This window comes from Taeniopygia guttata, chromosome 7 (genome assembly GCF_048771995.1).
Source record: "Taeniopygia guttata chromosome 7, bTaeGut7.mat, whole genome shotgun sequence".
Lineage (NCBI taxonomy): Eukaryota > Metazoa > Chordata > Aves > Passeriformes > Estrildidae > Taeniopygia > Taeniopygia guttata.
This window is the reverse complement of record NC_133032.1, coordinates 7681965-7702124: the sequence shown is the minus strand read 5'-3', so window position 1 is coordinate 7702124 and position 20160 is coordinate 7681965. Positions and strand designations below refer to the sequence as shown.

The 20160-nt window shown below is 37.6% G+C and overlaps 1 long non-coding RNA gene across 1 annotated transcript in view; it reads left to right on the top strand.

The window, feature by feature from the left end:
• The first annotated feature begins 249 nt into the window (after window positions 1-249).
• The window catches only part of LOC140684552 (uncharacterized), an 82701-nt gene continuing 62790 nt past the window's right edge, over window positions 250-20160 (top strand). The window contains exon 1 of the long non-coding RNA XR_012056942.1: window positions 250-369. This is a non-coding gene — a long non-coding RNA (uncharacterized lncRNA). The remainder of the gene's footprint in view (window positions 370-20160) is intronic.

Here is a 20160-nt window from a genome sequence, read left to right as displayed (position 1 = left end):
TAAGGGGAAACTTGTGAGTGAAATCTTAGTGCTCAGAAAGTCAATTGGAGTTTTGCCACCAATTGACATGGGGTCAGGATTTTATCCCTTAACTTCTCTAATGTCTTTACTTTTGATGACTTGCTATCTAAGTCTTTATGATACACTAATGCTAATTTATATGTTCTGAAGATACAGTGCCCGGTAAAATGTAAGATGTAAACCTAGTACAAACCTCTAGTGTGTGTTTCTGTTCTGTCTTCTTCAGGCATTAAAGGATGTGTCTTTTTGGCTACTGCTCTGCTGGAGCTGAAACTTTCCCAAAACTCACAGCTAAGCAGTTCAGTGTGTGTTGCATGGAACAGCTACAGAATTCCAATTACTGCAATGGTGAGTAGTACTGAGACATGTAATCCTCAAATTTAAGTAATTAAAGAAGCTGTAAATGCACCCGGGAGCATTCAGAATGTAAGACAAACACATTTAAATATAAATATAGAAAAAGACCTTCAGGCCACAATAGTCTCTGTTAGAGGTACTGTCTGTCAGAGGTATTATTTGGTATTTGTTTGTGTATCAGAACGATTTGCAAAATGAGAATTACAGCCCTGTTTCATTAGGCATTATAAAGTGCTTGTAGACAGACTCTCAGAAATCTAAGATATGTATGCTAAGAAAGCTGCTGCTGAAAGCACGATAAAGGAGGGACGGAGGCATTCAGTGCAGTTCTTACATGTGTGTGTTTTTGTCTTATACACTACTCAAGCAAAGATCAGATCCTGATTTATCCTTTAACCTGCTCATCAACCAGCTAATTTTCTACAGTGTCTGTAGCAGAAATAAGTCTTGAGAAGGGATTTGGGGGAAGATTTAAAGACGGATTTGAAACGTTTGGCAACTGGTTGGTCAAATTTTCCATTACTGGCAGTTGACCTGTGACTTCTAACTCTGTGCTCACAAGAGGTTCAGATTAGATTTGTTTTTTTTAAACCAGACTATGGTTTTGAATATAGATATGACTATGATTTTTAATATACATATGTATTATACAGTGTGACTTGATATTTATGCTGGTCAGTAGTAATCTATGAATATGAATTTAAATGAGTTTATTATATGTTGGATATATCACTAAATCCCCACAGTGAGGCAAGAGTTCTGTGAACACTGCATGTAGCTGTACAGATACTTGGATTTAGCTGAGTGATTACTGTTATTTTAATGTCATCTCTTCTGTGAAAGTTATAAGATTAACAATAAATAATTTGTCCTTGCTACTATCACCATAGCATTTTTAAAAGAAAAATACAGGTTCTTTTCCTGGTTGCAGCTTCTCAGCCAAAAATCAGATACCTTGAAGTTACAAGCTATGCAGTGTTTTTGCTTGTGTCACAGCTTTAGCCAGGATTCTTTGCAGTGTTCCTTCTTCTGTGAGAGAAAAATAGAAAGAAAAATGACTAAGCTTGTTTAGAAAACCTTGTAAGCACTTCCCCTCTTGTGGGGTATGCTTTTCTTTTGCAGCGTTTCCTTTTATTTACTGAATTTGTGTCCTGTGTGATAAGCTGACAGCAGTTAGATTCTTTGATTGGGCTTCATTTTAAGATTTTTCACTTGCAGCCAGTGAAAGCTGAATTGAGCACTTTGAAATTGTAAATGCATCCTTTTTATTATCATGGTTATGGTTTAAGCTGTTTTGTTTCAAATGCCAAAGCCTTGTGGCCCAGGAAAGTGTTTCTGATCTTTCCAAAACCCGTGTAGTGATGCCAAGTATAAGGACCAACTTGCAGGCAATAAATGCAGCAATTTCTCCCAGAAATGCTCAGCAGCAGGTGCAGAGATATTTACTTGTGTATGGCTGAAGATGAAAAATTAGTCACACACCCAGAAGCCAGGTTATGCCTTCAAACTGTAACCAGATAAGGGACCCATCACATCATCTGCCTTCTAGACATGTCTCCCCTCTGTTTCCAAACTCACCTTACTCAAAGGCAAACTTTATGGGAGAGGAACCTAATCACAAGCTTCATTATATGCTGTGCCATAGCAGGCAAGTGAATAAACAGGGTTCAGAATGGGTTTTTTCGGCTGAAAACCGTATGTGCTGATTGCAACTATGTTAAATACATAAATAACTGGAGCCCTTCCAATCAGAGCTAGCCAAACCTTTTAATCATATACAGAAGTGTTCCTTGTGACATAATTATGCTATCCAGGCTCCTTCCCTCACTGGGAAATATTCTGTCAAACAGTAAAATAATTAACATGGATTTTAAAATCGGCATTGACATTCTAATGTCTAATTAGGTAATTGTCATTGGCACAGCAATACCTATTAGGAGCATGCAATTTGTGGAAGGGGTTTTGATGGAACAGACTGCAGGTGCAGATGGTCTAACAGCAGGACTCTTACCCGATGTAAACAAAGGTATTTTAATTAGCCATGTGACCCTGATCATTGTTAAAAGGTAAGGGCTGCGCATTCATCTTCCCACCAGCTACTTCCTGGTCCTTTCAAGGGGAATGTTGAAATTTCTTGACCTGTGGTAAATTATGTACAGACTTGATTGAAATTCTCTTCAAATCTAATTATTGTTTCATTTGGCTTCTGGCAACATTAGCGCTATATTGCAGTTGGCTCACAAGTCTTACCTACTTGCTGGGCTATTTTTGGTTTGTAGATCTCAATTGCTAACCTACACAAAGATACCAACTTTTGCTTGATATACTAGGGAAGACTTCAAAGATGCTGGGGTTTAGTTTTCAGCCAGTGTGTGCTGGAACTACTTAAAAATGTGCAGAAGACCTAAAGTCTATACAATTATAAAAATCCCTTGCTGGTGAATCTGCATATAACTCAGCACAGCTCTTAGCTAAATGAAAATTAATCGAGAAAACAGGAATGACCACACAGCCTCAGCAGCAAAGAATAACCTTGAAATTTAGGAGCACAAGAGACCTGATCATCTCCCCATTCTGTTTGCATCAGCTGTGGTAGAAGCTGTTCCAGAATAGAGGCTGCACCTGGTATCTGGGGGAAAACTTCATAGACACATTGTGCATTTCATTTTTCTTACTACTGCAAAGTGAACAAGTAGAAAAAAAAATTGAAGGAAAAGCACTTCTGCATTTTTTTTCTGGAGACTTTTATTTTGCCTAAATTATATTACAGTTCTTAATTTGAGAGATTTATTATTTTTCTAATATAGTTTGACCTTAATCATGTTCAGTTTTTTTTGCAGTTAATCACATAAAACAGTCACATGTGCTTCACTGCAGTGATATAGTTCTAGTAATGAATTGGAATTGTTCTTATGAGCAAAAATTTAAGTATTTGTAGAACTGGGGCCTCAAGTTCTACAATGCTTAGTGCAGGGTCTGTCTCTGTGGTATGTTTTCTGCAGTGTTTAGCTCAGTGAATTACAGATTACTGATCTGCAGAGCTGATATTCAAATACAGTGAAAGGAATATACCTATGTATCTTCCCTCTCTCTCTGTTTATTGGAATATGTTGGTGCTATGACAAGGCTCCCAGCTTGGCTATTTAATAAACATCCAATAAAAGTTTGCTAGGTTGAGTCTAGGCCATTCTGAGAACTGGTTTAAATTGTGTGTGTGTTGCTTTTTAGGATTTACAAAAATATAAACTGTAAATATTTTGATAATAAATAATTATATTACCAAAGTTCAAATTCTCAAGCAGCTGAGATGCATGAGAGCCCAGAAAATACACTTTTTTGAAGGCAGCTGCAATGGCTGCTCAGGCATGTGATTTCTTTGGCATATGAGAATCCAAACAAATTTTTCCCTGTTACTTGGTTTGCTACTGGTTTTGGGGTGGGAGAATCTCTGAGGTGCTGAAGCATCTTGGTTATTTCATGAAGGACTTTTTCATCCTATGGCTTTAAAAGTGATGCCAGACAGAATGTCAAATGAAATATGTGATGGCCTTTTGGGTTTGTGTTGAGATTCCTCCAGAGTTATAAAATGAAGAATCTATATTCCTGACAAGGTGATAAGTGCAATTGTTTTGGGGTTTTTTTTGAAGCTGTTGACTCCAAGCACAGAAATATTTATTTAATCAGGGGTTCATCTTGAGAGTTGCATGGGATATGTCCCTGCTTTCCAATCAATGTGAGTGTTTTTCCACTTCTCTCAAGCAAGTGCTATAGAGACCTTATTGTTTGAGTGTGAAATAATGTACACTTGTTAGTTAATGTGTTCAACCACCATGAGATAATCCTCAGGTGACATGATGACCGTCTGTGCTCAAAAATAAATAAATAAAAGCTAGAAAGAATACAAATGATAAACACACATTATACCTTGCCTACTGATGCTGGGGTTTAATTATGGGGGACAATTACCTACCATAGTCAAAGGATTCGCACATTAATAACATTATATAGGGATAATGTCTTTCTAAGCTGCTATAGCATTTAAAAGCTGGTACTTATGCTGCAATCCAGATTCCGTCTACCCGTCAGTCCTGTCTGGATTATTGCTACATTATGTAATGTGGTCTCTTGTGGTTTTTTTTTTACTGTGTAATTAACATGTGGATCTGACTTATCCAGTCCACTCTAATAAACCATCCTTAATGAGTGAAATAATAATAACTATAATAATAAACCCTACATGATTTTTGAGCTTCCCTATAACTCTTGCGAAGACATTTGTATTTAAGCACCATGAAAGCTTATTTAAATATATACGTATCTAATTCTAATTCATGTGCAGTAGTCTTCTAAGATCTTTTCTCTGGTTTTATCCAGGAAAAAACTAACTGCATTAGAAGGGTAGAGTAAATAGACAAACTTTCTAACTCTGCATTCCCTGCTGCTTCTTAGTCCTGCACTTTCACAGAGGAGAGAAACACTAAAACCCGCCAAAACTTAATCTCTTGCATATCCTTCTTAAATATTGTGTTTTGTGCTCTTCCCACTGTAAAATCTGTTACTGATCTCTCCAAGGAATAAGTGAAGGATTTGTGACAATATTACAAAAGCACAGGTAATTAGAAAATCACAGAAATACTGCTAGTTTCCTTATTTTATTTTAATTTTTTTTAACTTTTGCTAAAGGTACTGCCTTTTGTGTCATTTTTAGCACACTCATTGAATGAATCGAGTTTATTCAAGAAGCAATATGATTTCACTGAGTGTCAATTTTCAGCAGAGGAAAACAAACCAGTGGCTTGAGTTAATGATAGTTGCTAATTTTCAAAAGCTTTGGGGGGAAAAAAGAGCCATAACTTACTCATAAATAAATAATTCCTAAAGGTTGAGCACTTTCTTTTGCATATAGTGCAGGTTACTGTAAGCAAGTGTAGTGTGCCTGTGCTGTGAAGAGCTCTAATTTACATTGATAACTCCTGTACTTTCTGCTGAAATTAAAGAAGGGCTTTTCTCAGTATTTGTTTGCTTTATGCCTTATTTTTCCTATGTTGATACATGAATAACTCAGTCAGATAATGATGCAGTGCCATGATTTTTATGGGTACCAGAAAAATATCTCCTTGGCTTTTCACAAAGCTAAAATTGCAAATATAAACAGATTGTATTGGTTTATAGCTGAACTATGAACCATGGCATATATCAGTGAAATTGAGATTGATTCCAGAAGGAATTATTAACATATATTACATATATATTTAATTTATGCCAGCTCTAAATTTGCTCTTGGATTTTAGAGAGTCTACTTTTATTACTCACTGCTGCTAGGATATTTTTTTTGTATGCCTTTAAAATTTGCCCATTCTCTGCAAATATCAGCATGTAATTGGAAGCAGAGCTTTTAAGAAGATAATTTCTGATTAAAGAAGTTTTTTCATAGAAACTTGCATCAGCCTGCAAGTAGAAATCCATGTACTAACGTAATAACTTCTTAATATAGATGCACCTGAATTCAAGGGATGCTATAGCATGTAATCTCTTTTTACATTAAGTATAGCTTAGGTAATACTTTCTCTTGGGATATGGTTTTTGCTGGTTTTATTTTTTTTTCCACCAAGCCATTTTTAGCCTTCAGAAATTTGCTAGTGAAATATTATATCAATCACCCTGAAACTGAAGGTAGAATGGTGTACTTTTATCCAAATTGCTTTAGCAAATATGTATGTGTTAGCTTTGTATAGCAAGTTTTGTAGGAAGTACCTTTTATTAGAACAGGGAAAATAGCTGGCAGAATAAAAAGGACAGTCTTAAAGAGAAACAGAAAACTTCTGCCAAAGAGCATTCTGGAAACAGTTGTTTTAATTTAATTTCATGTTCCTCTGTAAGAATACTTGTAGGCATAGCTAGCACCTGTGGAGCAGAGCTGCAGTATTGCTGAGGGAGATGCAATATCCTCAGTGATCTGTGACAGAGGAGGCCAGCACCTGTGGAACAGCGAAGTATAAAATCACGATATACCATAGAATGAGTGCTTGTACTGCATGCAGCAATTCTTCTGGCTAGTACATACTCCCAGGGCTTCAGGATGTGCTGCAGCAGTGATGGACCCAGGCATCACCCCTCCTAATCTACAGGTAGCTACAGTCCAGCTCTTTGAAGGAGTGAGAATTAACACTCTAAATCAAAATACACGGTGTGAATTGTGACCATCAGATAAGCTACAACACACTCTTTGAAGATGAAGATAGGAACTAAAATTCCTGACATGACTGGATACCAAGAATCATGGGCTTAATAGATACACTTGATTTATGGCATGCTATAACTTCCTTCATTAACTTAATTCTGCATTTCATGGGCTATAAACTACCTGCTTCTTTTCTTCTGCTCAGGGAGAGCCACATTATTATCTCTCTCCTCCTTTCCCTTTCTTTCACCCCCTCTCATTGCAAACATCCTCTCTGTTTTGCTGGTTCTAACTACCTTTTATTTCAGAAATGGTCTTATAAATACTTGTCTTAATTACACTCTAAGCAACTGTTCTCAACTTGTTTTTAGCTTTGAAGTCTGTTGCTTCTATTTCAGACAAGAAATACAAGAGGACTCGTATGCCCAAAAGCTTGTGTTCTCTCTAACTGCACCAGTTGGTTTAACAAGGGACATTGCCTCTAACTACAAACTAGTCTTTCCACATCTCCATGTAATTGTGGGCCTTCCTGGATAATCAAGGTTAAGAAATTTTAGATAGAGCCATTGTTTTATGATAAACACTTCCCTGCTTGTAACTGAATATGTCTGATCATTATCAAGCTTCTTCCAGTGCAATGTGACTGTCCTCACCCTGGTAGCTGCTGTGCAGCTTTAAGGATGGGTACCCTGTTCTGAGGTGCATGGTATAGAATGCTGGAGCTGGTGTTTCTTTTGCTCATAAGCATTTATTTTTACTACTGGGAAGATGGGCTATGACTGTTTAATGACTTCTAGGGTAGGGGAGGATTAGCTGTATGTGGGGTGTTCACTTTGTACTGTAAGGAGTTAGAATAATACTAACACTGCTTATTCAGAAAGATGAGCTGTTCCCCAGAGACTATTCCTAGTGAATAAAAACCAGTTATAGCTTGGTGAGATTTGGTCTTATGGTTGTTCTTCTCACTGCAAGTATGATGGTGCCTCAGGGTTTGGGTGTCTATTTAGCATTTTTAACATATATTCTGGATGATTTCTGACTCCATAATGTAGGTCTAGAGATTTTTACTAATAGTAGTTTGTAGGCTGCCATATCTCATGCTGATCTAATTGTAGAACTGCAATGGTATTATGGGTCTGATACTCTCTAGAAAGTAGATTTTTGTGAACTGTATTTTTATGGGGGTAATTCCAGATATACTTTGATGAAGGAATAGTTCTTATTGAATTTATGGTGGGAACAAAGAAAATAACAAAACTTTTAGCCCTGTGTGTGTGTTAGTGTCAACCTATTGTTGCTGCAGTTACCTAGAACCTGTTCTTTGTAGTGGGATATGAAAGAGTTTAGGTTACATGATCATTTCAGTACTGGTTTCCTAGGGTCAGACAAACTCACTTTGGGAAGTTAAAATGTAAATTTGTTAATATATTAGGGTTTGCAGACTGATGGTTGGGTGTTGCCTTCTAAATGCTCAGGAGTCTGCTGTTGCCGGGAGGTAGATAGACGATGAAGTCACTCTAAAAAACCCAGCTGTATGTAAGGCTGTAGGATGTTTCTGTGAATTTTGCTACTGTCCTAGCAAGGATATCATAGATACCTATAGGTCTCCAGCCATTCCTTAATTATACATGATGAGGACCATGTGACAAGTTTGGAGGATGAGAATGAGATATTAGAGTACCATCTTTTCTAGCAGTTGTCAGGAAGTGGATCCAGTGGTATTGATCTGAGCTCTTAAATGAATGAGGGACTATAAAGTCTTTGTTAAGTCCCTTGCAGTAGGTGTAGGGTCTGCTAGTCTTATTCATGCAATCTTTGCAGGTTAACATGATAGTAACCTTATCTTTGCCTGCTCTTTGACTGAATCATAAGGATTCTATAGCCTTTAAAAGTGATGAAGGTAGGAAAAGGAAGAAATGTCCAGAAGTTGTTTTATCCTGGCTATAAAACAAATCTTGGATATATGATTGATTTAAAGAAAATATCCTTTAATGTTCCATACACTTGCAATTTTTTTGGGTAGCTTCTCTGTGCAGAAGTGTACATCTATGGAGATGTTTATTTGTTATTAATTTAACAGCTATGACAGCCTTGTGCCAGATGTTGAGAAGATACTCAGTGGTCATTGACATTGCAGCTTTGGGTGAGGTTGTGGTGTCTTGCCCGGCCCAATGGTTCATGTGGTTTATTCTGTGTACTCTTTCTATGGTGGTATGCAGAACAGTAACAGAAATTGTTGATGTGTTTCTTATCTTAATTTTGTGATTAAATTTAAATGACTGGAGATCAGCTAATTATGGACATACAAAACCGACTTATCTTCTACCGTAATATTTGAGGATTTGCCAAGGCTGGGGCCCTGTGGTTCTTGGCCAAGCAGCATAAACCCATTCCCAAGAGACATTTCTCTGATCTCTCCTATCATTGTTCCTCAACAATGTCTCTAGTTTTTACACCCACTTAGTGTATACAGATCTAAATTAAAATGAGAACTTTTCAGGGAATGGCTTGTTTATTACTTTGTGTTACAATGCTTACTGTAGTGGAAATTCTGCTTGCTGAGAACTCGAGGACACCAGGAATATAAACAAAAATAGTACTGAATCATGGAAAGTTACCCTTTCATCTGTTTGATATTTACATTCCTCATAAGGGAGAGACTCAGACGGGTTCATACTTTTGCATTGTGTGTGAACAAGTTTTTGCTGGAGTTCTGGGTTTTTCATTTGGTGTCTTGCTGCTTGCATTGCCTGTTGCACTTGCACTGCTCTGATAACTTTGCAACAGCTCATATCTGCAGCTGAGTGAAGAAAAGGGTACAAAGCTTAGATAAAGCAGAAAAATATGGACTAAGCGTGAATCTGTCATGGACCCAGAGAGTAAATCCACTTGCCTTATTCCTGCCTTCCTCTATGATATATATATACACACACACAGATGTATAAAGATATCTATATAAAATATATATTTAATTTAGAAAATAGGAAGCAAGTCGTTTTATCCCATCCATGGACCTCACAGACTCCTCTTCTCCCTTCTCTCATCTTTTACATGTTTTACGATCATTAAAACACACACAGGAGAAGTCTCCATGGATATGGTGTAGGAGACTTGTTTGTTTTTTGTTTTCTTTCATAGTTATGTGGGCCCACAGCCATAAGGTAAGCACCTTCAATTCTAATTTTTTTTTTCAGGTTTACTATTGTTTTATATCCTACCTATTTAATCTGTATATTTACATTTTTTTGCTTCTCAGTATTTTACTTTGTTCTGTTAGGTATACACAGGCAATAACAACATTGGTCCATAAAGCCATCCGTGAGCCTTTGTACTGAACACAGAGAAAATTCCTGGGAAGTGCAACAGTCAAAATCATGCAAATTACCAACTGCAGCATCATAAAGATGTAATTACAGGACCAAAATGCCAAATTTTCATTCCTCTTCTGATTAGTTGTTGGAACAATGAGTTATCACAAGATTGCTACTTGTTAATATTGGCAAATCAACAGCTGCTATTCTTTGGTATAATAATATCACTCAATTCTGTGATTGTCATGTATCTAGTTTTACATCAGAAATGATTATGCCCATTAGGATTAAAGTCATTATACAGTAGGATTAGAATGGAGCATGAATTTGGATAATAACAGTGTTAGTGTCACTATAGATTTCAAATTATATTAATTTCTGTCAATATGCAAAAATCCATTAGAAAATCTTTTCACACTAGAAAACATTTTCACAGTGACTGGGACATGTGTTTGTTTCCTGGTAATAATATTCAGATGATATCCAGGCTATAAATGAAATAGGATTGTATAATTTACTGTCTGCTCATAATAAGAATATGCATTCTGTCGTCAAAATTCAAGCATTGTAGAAATGATCCCATCTTTGAGCAAATGTTGCAATTACTTCAAGCTGTCGAAACTCTGCTGCCTTTGAACAGAAGTGTCCAGAGCAAATACTGTAACAATGAATCTTTTTATCATTCTGCAATCCCATTTGTGATAAGAGGAATTCCTTGGGGATTACGTTAAATTCTGTACATTAGCAGCAGTTCCGTGGGTTAAATCAGATAAAACGGGCTCTTATCAGATTATTAGTCACATTAGGCAATTACATTCTTATCTCTTAGAAATAATTCGTGCAGCCTTGGTGCTTATTTCTCCTCATTAGAAGAGGCTAATTCCTGATTAAGATCCTTCGCCTTCCGTACAATAAACCTTTATATTGGATTTGCCACATAAATTGAAAAATACCTTGCGGCAGAGAGGGACAGCTGCACTTCCCTTTTAAAAATATACCTCACTTATCACTTAAACATCAGCCATGCACATTTGCTGCCTGCAGTTTGGGACTGAAGAAGTCAGCACTCTAGCTTTCCATCAGCATCAACATTAAGGGCCTCCAAGGCAGAATAGTTTTAGGGGACAGGGAAGGGGAATGTTTTCATTTAGTTTTATGGAATTTGGTTTAAATTGCATGAAAATTGAAGAAAGGGAAGGATGTTTCACATGCCATTTGCATAATGGCCATAAATACATTGCCCTGTGAGCATACCCACCTGTGGGATGCCTTCATGGTTGACATCCCCTGCAGTGTGAGTGGGGAATGTTGGCTCGGAGATGGATCTTAATCTCTGATATGTGTTGCTCTTTTTGGAAGTTTTCTGCCAACATGGTGTCACACATATGGAGCTGGGCTTGCTGGCAGTTGTGTCTCAAACACGGGTTTGTGTTTATTGTAGAAACTGGGTCAAAGTTGTGATCTTTCATGTAATTAACTCAACCCAAAAGAAATATCCAGTCGAGTGATTTACTTCAGATAAGCAAGGCACTTGGGAAATGTAAATACTTCAGTGGAAAGGATGCATGGGAAAAAAATGAGCGTCAAATTGCTCCATAGGTATGTCATGCTTCCATTTCTGACATCTGTGTCAGAAGCTGGTTGCTGAAACAGATACCTCCCACTTCCCACCCTTTCAAGAGCATTTGCTTTTGCAGTCATTCCATACTACACCATCTCTACTGCTGTTCTTTGTGCACCATCATGTATAAATCTGTTTTACACTTGGAGGCCTCAGCCTGCGTTATGTGCATGCTTGTGTGAGAAATGAGTACAGTCACTGTTGCTTCATTATTCTTGTTAAGGATTAGAAAAAATGTTTCCCTTACTAGAACCGAGATGATGGGAAGTTTTCAAAGACAAAATGTCAAATACCTAAGTCCTATTAAAAATAAATGGGAATTACGTGTCTGCCAATTAGACCTGTGAAAATCTTTCTGGTGGTCTGTAGGATTGAACCAAATTATGTTGAAAACCAGAGGGGAATGTGTTAGGGGTGAAGTGATTGCTTGAGACAAAGTGTTGCCTGTTGGAGGTGGTCCCGAGTGAAATTTTCAGTGTCTGTCTGTCTGTCTCTACACCAAGGGATGCCATATTAGGTTTATAGAGCACCTTTAGTGAGAAGTTCAGTGCAGTGACTGCACAAGTATTGCTATGTGCACTGCTTCCATTTAGTTTTCATATTTTTGAAGTGATAAAGATTCATGTCTAGAGTAGTTGTATTTGCATATGTACCTACAGGATTGTATGGGAAAGCCCAATAGCTACTTAACTTCTTCACAGAGTTCCTAGAAGACAGTCCTGTGGCAAAATTTGAACCTTCAGAGTTGTAGCCTTTCAAAATATAAAAGGAAAACTGCATTTGATTAAGAAACTGATGACTTGTGAAAGAGGCTAGAACAGTTTCTTTTACAGATTGCAGGACAAGGGTAAGATGTTGCACAAGTGTTCAGGTGCCCACCTGAGCAGATCAAGACAAGAACTTGAACTTGGGTTGCCTTTGTCATGCGATGTCCAGAGAGTATTGAACCTTTCCCTCCCTCTGCCCAAAGCTCTGTCAAAGCCCTCCTCAGAAAATGTTCCCTCTGGGACAAAATATTTTTAGGCAGAAATATCTGATTTAGTTCCAGTTGTGTGGTGCCACACAAGCCCAGAAGCTCTGAAGATGCCACTACAAATAATTTCCATTATAGTCTGCACACAAAATTACATTGTCTGAATAAATCAGAAGTCAGAAAAAGGATGTATTATCTTTACCTATGTCTCTGAGGTATAAAGATGAAGTGATTTACCCAAATCTTGGGAAATTTAAGGTAGATCTGAAAAACTGAACCCACATCTGCTACTTTCAGTGTTGCACAACAGATCTGATTCTGACTGTGATGTGCCAGTGTCCCAACACTGATTTGGGCCAGCATGATTAAAGATCTGTGCGCCTCAAGTGATGGGGCTGAAACCATTGCTCTAAGCCTGGATGGCTCTCAGGCTGCCCAGTCCCTTGGTTTCCAGCTGTGAAATAGAAGAGTGCTGGGGTCCTTGGGCTGCCCTGCACAATTCCCAGTTGGACAGGCAGTATTTCCTCAAATATCAAAGCACTGATGAAGGGTACGTAGAACTTATTTCTTAAACTTTTGTAAAAGGAAAGAGTTCTATAATGGTAAAGTCTTGGATATCAGAAGTTTTTACAAGTGGAAGCTGACTTGCTGTTATCTAATTTCCACTTGAAGCAGAATAACACAAAATCGATCAATGGAGCAGTAGATCTTGGCTGTTTCTTTACAGTTATCCTACTTATCTGGATAAACTTGGTTGTTTGCTGACCTTTATTTTGCTGTGAAACTGATAAACAGGTTCTGCTTGTGAAATACTTTTAAAATGATTATTATTATTGAGACTTTTATTCTGACCTGGTTCCATTTATAAGGAAAGTCTGGAGCAAAACCAGCTTGACAGGGTAAAGGGATCTTGAGCAAGTGCCTATGCTGAAGCTAAACTCTTGGCTCTTACTCAAAAATCAAGTGTGAAATGGTAGATTGCCTAAGGTGTGATAGAGTAACCTCTTTTTTTAATAACTATAGCATTTTTCTCCCCTGTGGTTTTTCACAAATTCTATTTCCCTGTCCATTTAAGAAATGTGATGTGGGTAACTGAACTACATGAGTTTGTTAATCTCTTTCAGCTTCTAATATATCAGCATTAGCCAAAAACTGCAAATGTAATTCTAGGGTTGATGGGTAAAAAAAGAGAAAGTCTCTTCAAAAGCTTTGATAGATTTTATTTTTCCTTTTCTTAACTAAAAGAAAAAAAATCAGAGAGCTGCTACTTTCCTAGAAAGCCTGTTAATTTCATTGGAAAAATCCCAAACCAAAACATTTCAATAGGAAATTCACATATTTCTATCTGAGTTTTCTCCCCTGCCTCCCCCATTCTCAAGTTGCGAGACTCAAATTGTTCTTTTCTAGGTATCTAAAAATGAAGTTTCCTACCAGTGGATGCTGTTAGCTTGTGTGCAAGCCTTCTCAGAGGTGTTAGAGATGTTGATTTCTAGACTTTGTATTAGCAGGTCAGGGTAGCAAAGAGCTCAATTAATGTGACCATAAATTTTCACCATTTATGAACTCTATTTCTTCATCTCCTCATCTAGAGTTGGAAGCATTGTCTCTCTTAAGTACAAATATTTTCAATATGTGCTTAATAAAGTTATTTTTGTTCCCTGGCCTTTTCTCAAGGTCTGCTGCTGAATGAGAAATGGGCAGCTCTCTAGGAACAGTACATGGTAATGGTTGCTTTGCTGCAGAGGGATTTGTGAGTTTTATGCCTGTGGTTACTTGATTTTAACGAAGTCGGTCTCTCTGGGACCAGCGATTGTAGTGTAAGCATAATGGCCACTTGTGGCATAAGGAGAATTTATGACAGATGTAACAACCTGCTTATGGTTCTTGTAATAGCCTACGAGTTCATATTCCATGACCTGCCTTTGAAAGCCCATCAGATGTGGGCTCAGCTCTGTAATATGGAGCTTACAGTGACCATATCTTCTGCTTCTCCCTATGACATTACAAGGGGGAGAGCGAGGTGTACCATGTTTTCTGAGCATTGATTTAATATTACAACCTGTGCACCAAGGAGCAGTTGGCTACTTTCCAAGCTCTTTATGTGGGATGGAAATAGTTGTTTCTTGTTATGTTGAATCTATCCCATGACCAGAGATAAGAAGAAAACAGATGAGAAGCCTTGCTAAGGGATATGCTAACCTCCTAAGAACCATATTGGTCATAGTGACTAGATGGTCACTCCAGGGAAGGCTGTCCACTGACTCCAATTTCCATGCTATTTGATCTTAATCTATTGATTTTTTTCTTCTGTTTCTCATTCCTACCCACAAGATCATTGCCTGTTAATTGTGAAATGATGTCTGTGTATTCCCGGCAATTCTTCACTCTTGGAAAACGTGTTGCCACATGGAATGTTTCCAAATTTCCTCAAGGATTGCCAAAATATAACTTAATAAGAAAACAGAAATATAACAATATTTTGCTTTCCCTTTCAATCTAATTCTTTGTTGTTGTTGTTTTTAAATCTAGAATTTTTAGCCCTGAGTCTCTCAACACATGTAAAAATAATTGCCAAAATGCAAATTTGCCAGATTAGAATGAGAACAGCATAAATTCAGTGGCAGACCACAATGATCCACAGCAATCTGTGGACTAGCTCATAGGGGTGTTGAAAATCCTGCAGTAAAGCAAGTTAGTAATCAATAGGCTTATGTTTGTTACATAGGGATCAGCAAATCAAAAAGATTTAAAAGAAAAACCAAAATCCACTGGAGTTTATTCTGTGCTTGACCAAAGACATGAGTCATCCTTTAAACAACCTTCTCACCACATGTTCTATGGTTCAATGTTGGATGATGCTTTATAATAGAAAATATGTGTCTTCCCAAAAGACCTCAAATTCTGTTTCAAGAGTAGTTCTTGCATATTACTGTCATGGTCTCACTTGTTACAAAGTACTTAATAAAGTAGGTTTTGTGAACATCTTAAAGTTTGTCCTAGAAATTTTTAACATTATAATAGTAGCTAGTAAGAATTTTAATTTTGGTAGTTGGAAAAAAATTGAAATAAATGTGCCAGGTTACAGTTTTCTCCAGACAAAGGCAAGTGTTATTCCCACATACGCTACCTGAGCTGTTTAGGGTGACAATTTTTGCATATCTTAGGGCAAACCTATAAGACATGGGGATAGATAATTTTTCTTTAAATTTATTTATAAAGAGAAGGAAAAAAATCACAACAAACCAAAACCAACCAAACAACAAAAAAGCTCAAATCTGAACTATAACAAATACTTAATCTTTCCACTTCCTGTAGCACTGTATATTTAAAACATCATTACTTATATTCAACTGGGTCTTTTCCAATATCACTCATGGAGCATGGAAATTCTCCAGCTGACTTCACAAGATTTTGGCTTGAGGCCTGATATGGAGAAGTGGACCGAGTGTCTGCCTGAGCAGGGCGGAGCAGTGCCTGACAGGAGGCAGCCTGAACTTCAGGTGATGCTGTCTGATGACCTCTACAGCAGGAAACTGATTTACCAAGGGCTCTTCTCATGTCTTTGGCTAGGTTCTGCCCCATTTGTTGATCTTTAGGCTCTTTCCTCCTTTAAAGTACCGTGGGTGCTGAATGTAGCATTTTAGGGCCATACAAACCTTCTGATCCTGCATTCTTGAGCACACTGGAAACTTCACCAATGATGGGGGTGAGCACCTGCTGAGTCCTGGTGTATGGGCTTAGCACTGATTTATAAGGATGATAACAGTATGGTCTGTATAAAGGTCTGCTCAGGTCAGACTTTACAGTAGACGTGATCTAAGGATAATTGCTTTTATAGCCATCCTTACAAAGATTTTAGTGCTCTTAAACTCTTACTTGCTTAAATGCAACAAAAGTTCAGTTGTAGTCATAGCTGTTTATTTTACAAGGCAGTTATAGGTGGATTTTGCTGCTGGTCAGGTTTGTAAAAAACACATGCTTTAACCTTAACTATTGTGTTGAACAGAATAGTTTTCTCCTTTTGGACTGTCCTTTTGTGTGTTTGATCCTGTTAGCACAATAACAGAAAGAAATGGTTTAATTCAGCTTTATTATGAATGAGATTTTATTAATAAATTCAGATGAAATTGATAAGAGCTTCATAGGAAATGCTACTAACAAACCTCCTAAACATTTTGGTTAATTTGGTCATAATGAAAGAAATATATATTTTTTAAAAATGTACATAATTTTAAGTCTTGATGAATAATTACCTAAAGCTTTGGAATTTTGGTTTTAATTTTGTTTAACTTACAAAATCTGTTGGTTGACTGGAGACTTCCAGCATCATGATGAAGCTTCAAGTCTGTCCCAGTTGTATTTGCATGTGAAAAATATGCACAAAATATACAAACACCCTAATTCTGGAATCAGTTAAATATCTTGACTAAATTTAAGAAAAATCAATGCATTTGACTAATTTGAATAGGGGAGCATTACATAAGTATATTTCATTGAAGAATCAGGTAGGAAAGAGTTAACAAGTGGAATTTGTGTCCTCTTTCCAGGGTAGTTATTGCCTTAGAGTACATGTTGCAAAACAATTAAAAGTCAGTGTACAGGATGGATTTCTGTGTCCTCTAAAAGACAAACAGGTTCATTTTCAATAACTGATGTGGAATAAGTTGAGCCTTTAACTTATTATTCATATTACCTGTAGTCTTGCACGTTTAAACAGTTCTGCTGCTTTGATTTGCAGTGATACAGATGTGACCACTATTTGCAATGCTTAATTTGCAGTTCTGCAATATAGCAAGAGACATTTAATACAACCTGAAATATTTATTTATTTATTTATTTGTCCCTACACCACACTCTGTCTTATTCCTGCATGTTTTGTGGAGGAAGACATTTCACCAAAAGGAAAGCTATTTTCACCCCTTTTGCCTTTCTTTGGAAGGAGACAGAAATGAAACCTAGCTGGAGGAAAGCTCTATTGAGAGGGGGAGGAGAACAGAAAACTATTCTGTTATATTGTTTGGATCAAGATATTAGTATGTGAAATCCGGTTTCACATAGACTTCAAAAACAAACAAAGACAAGTCCTTTTGAGCCTCTAGCGATGTGACTGGCTCCATAAGATCAGAGCTCAAATTTACATGGATCTGTATTAGTTCAGGTATGAAGAGTTTCATTTTACTGATCTTTTGAAGCAAATTCCACATAGCAGCACAAGAAAGGGCTGCCACATCGGATTTGACACCCTCCAACTGTGCCTTATGCCAATGTTTTCGTTGGTTCCCTCCTTACAAAATAGCTCTTTGCCAGTTTTCTGAGGGCTCCATCCTTTCTTTCTTTCCCCTTTTTTTCCTCCTTGTTTGAGAATGGTTTCATTTGGGATTGTTGAAGTATGTACAGAAATAGCCATGAAGGAGGGGGGAAGGAAGAGCTGGCTTGCAATCCCTCTCTGTTTTAGTTGAAAAAATAACCCTATTGGCAGGTGATCTGTTGTTTTCTTTGGGTCTGTAAACAGTTCCTACTCTGTATGCATGTATTAGCTAAACATGGGTGTAATTGATAGCTTTACAATTTATAAGATATGAACGTGTAAAGTGTAAAATAAACCAATGCTCAGATCTTGGTTTATGTTGTTTCTTAGGCTCTCCCAGGCTGTGCTTGTGCATTAAGTACCTGCTTTGCCCAGTTGTTTCAAGCTTCCTTGCACTGACTTCAAGCTTCCTGCCCTCTGGGCACAAGACAGCTCAGAGACATGTGGCTGCATGCTCAGGACCTGTATTGCAATCCCCTTTTAAAAGACTGTAGAAACTGTCAGTGAATGCAAAATTTCCCATAGAGCTCTGGGTTAAGCCATGGCAGCATGAGGTACAGCAGAATGCAGCCAAAGCAACAGCAGAATGCCCAGCGCAGTGCTCGGTGCCTCTGGCTGTGCTCTGCACAACCCCCGTGCGCAGCTCTTGCCCTGATGGTGCTTATGTGTTTGCTTGCTTGCAAGCAACCAAACTGTGACCTGCAGTACCCAGCAAATTGAATTACGGTTAAAATAACACAGCTAAGGTAACATAGAGCTCACTCTATATTGCTGTTGTGGCTCAAAAGCTGCTCTGAGCAAATGGTAGTAACTGACAACTCCTATATTTTGCTATATATGGGCCATAACAGTCTCTTACAAGCTTATCTTTTGCAAGATGGGTAATATTCATAGTTACTCCCTCAATTCTGCAACTTTGTCAGAGATGTAGCATTTAGTTTGCAGGCATGATGCACTGTATCAAGATCAGCAGTTTTCATACTGTTTTTTAGATGCTCCTGCCACACAAGCCTCCCCTCAGTAGGTGGGAAGTGGTTTGTGATCTAAGCTTTGCAAAGAGAAACAAGCAGGGTGACTTCATGGCATTCAATGCAGGCTGTTTCTACTCCCCAGAAATGGTTGGTAAAAAAGCCCCATTTGTGATAAATGTCTTGATTTATAGCTGGGTTCATTAATGATTTAAAGTTTGGAAGGGGTGAGGTGGGTTGCACACATGTTGGTTCTTAGGTCTTCGTTTGTGAGGCCTTGAAGTTGGAGTCCATTTAGAAATTCTCTGCAAATCTTAGAAATAACATTTCTGTGAAAACGTAACGCAAAATCTGGTGGCATATGGTTGTATTTAGGTGACTAATACTCACTTGGGGCCACCTTCTTAATTTACTGCTGGCTTCACCATTCATGAGTAATGCATCCATTCCTAGCTCATGCCAATAAAGCTTTATGCCACCACACATATAATATTTCACTACATGTCTTGCCTTCTCCATTGCTATGGCACTTACGTGGTTTACAGATGACCACCAAAATGAATAGCACAGCAAAATTACATAACTTGTAATTAGCTTTAACAATTTAAAAGTCTAAATGCAGACTTTGTAATGCCAAGACTCCAAGGATACTATTCTGTCAATAAATTCATTTTTAGATCACAGTAACAGCATGTAAACATAACCTACAATTGGAAGAGATTTTCTGAAAAAAATGTTATAAAAATAAGATTATTTTTTCTTTTTAAAAAGTCTAGCTGGTGAGTTGGACCATAACAAAATCGTCATTTTTCTGTCTGTTAAATTGTGAAAATTGCCAATATTTGTTTCACTATAAATCATCCTGAGTTCCAGATATCAGCATAAACAATCCCATGAAACATTCCAGTCCTTCCTTTCTCTCACATCCTGGATTTGGTTGCCTTTAACAAAAACTTGTCCAGGCTGTTTTAAGTGACTTGTACATAAGGGAGAGCCTCATTTGCCTCTGAGACATGGTTGTCAACATTTTTACAGATGATGTAAAGTGGCACATCATCATGTTCCTGGGATGGAGACAAAGGTAAAAATAGTTTTTTGTTGTAGTGGTGTTTGGTTTTATAGATTTTTTTTCAAGTCAGCACTGGGGAGATGAACATTCTCTAGAATGTAAACTGGAAAATCAGACTGCAGACCAAGGTATGGGAACTGGGAGCTATTTTTACTGAGAACAGGTTCATGAGTGGAAGAAGGGGAGAATAAAGATGGCAAAGAAAAGAAACTCACTCAGCCATTGCCCTGGCTCCATCAGTTCAGCCTATGTGTCACTCATGATGGGGTCACAGAGTTATGCTTTCAGTTGTCTGTAAGCTGTAGGTCATATGAAGAACATCTCTTAAAGATCTGACAAAGTATTTTAGAC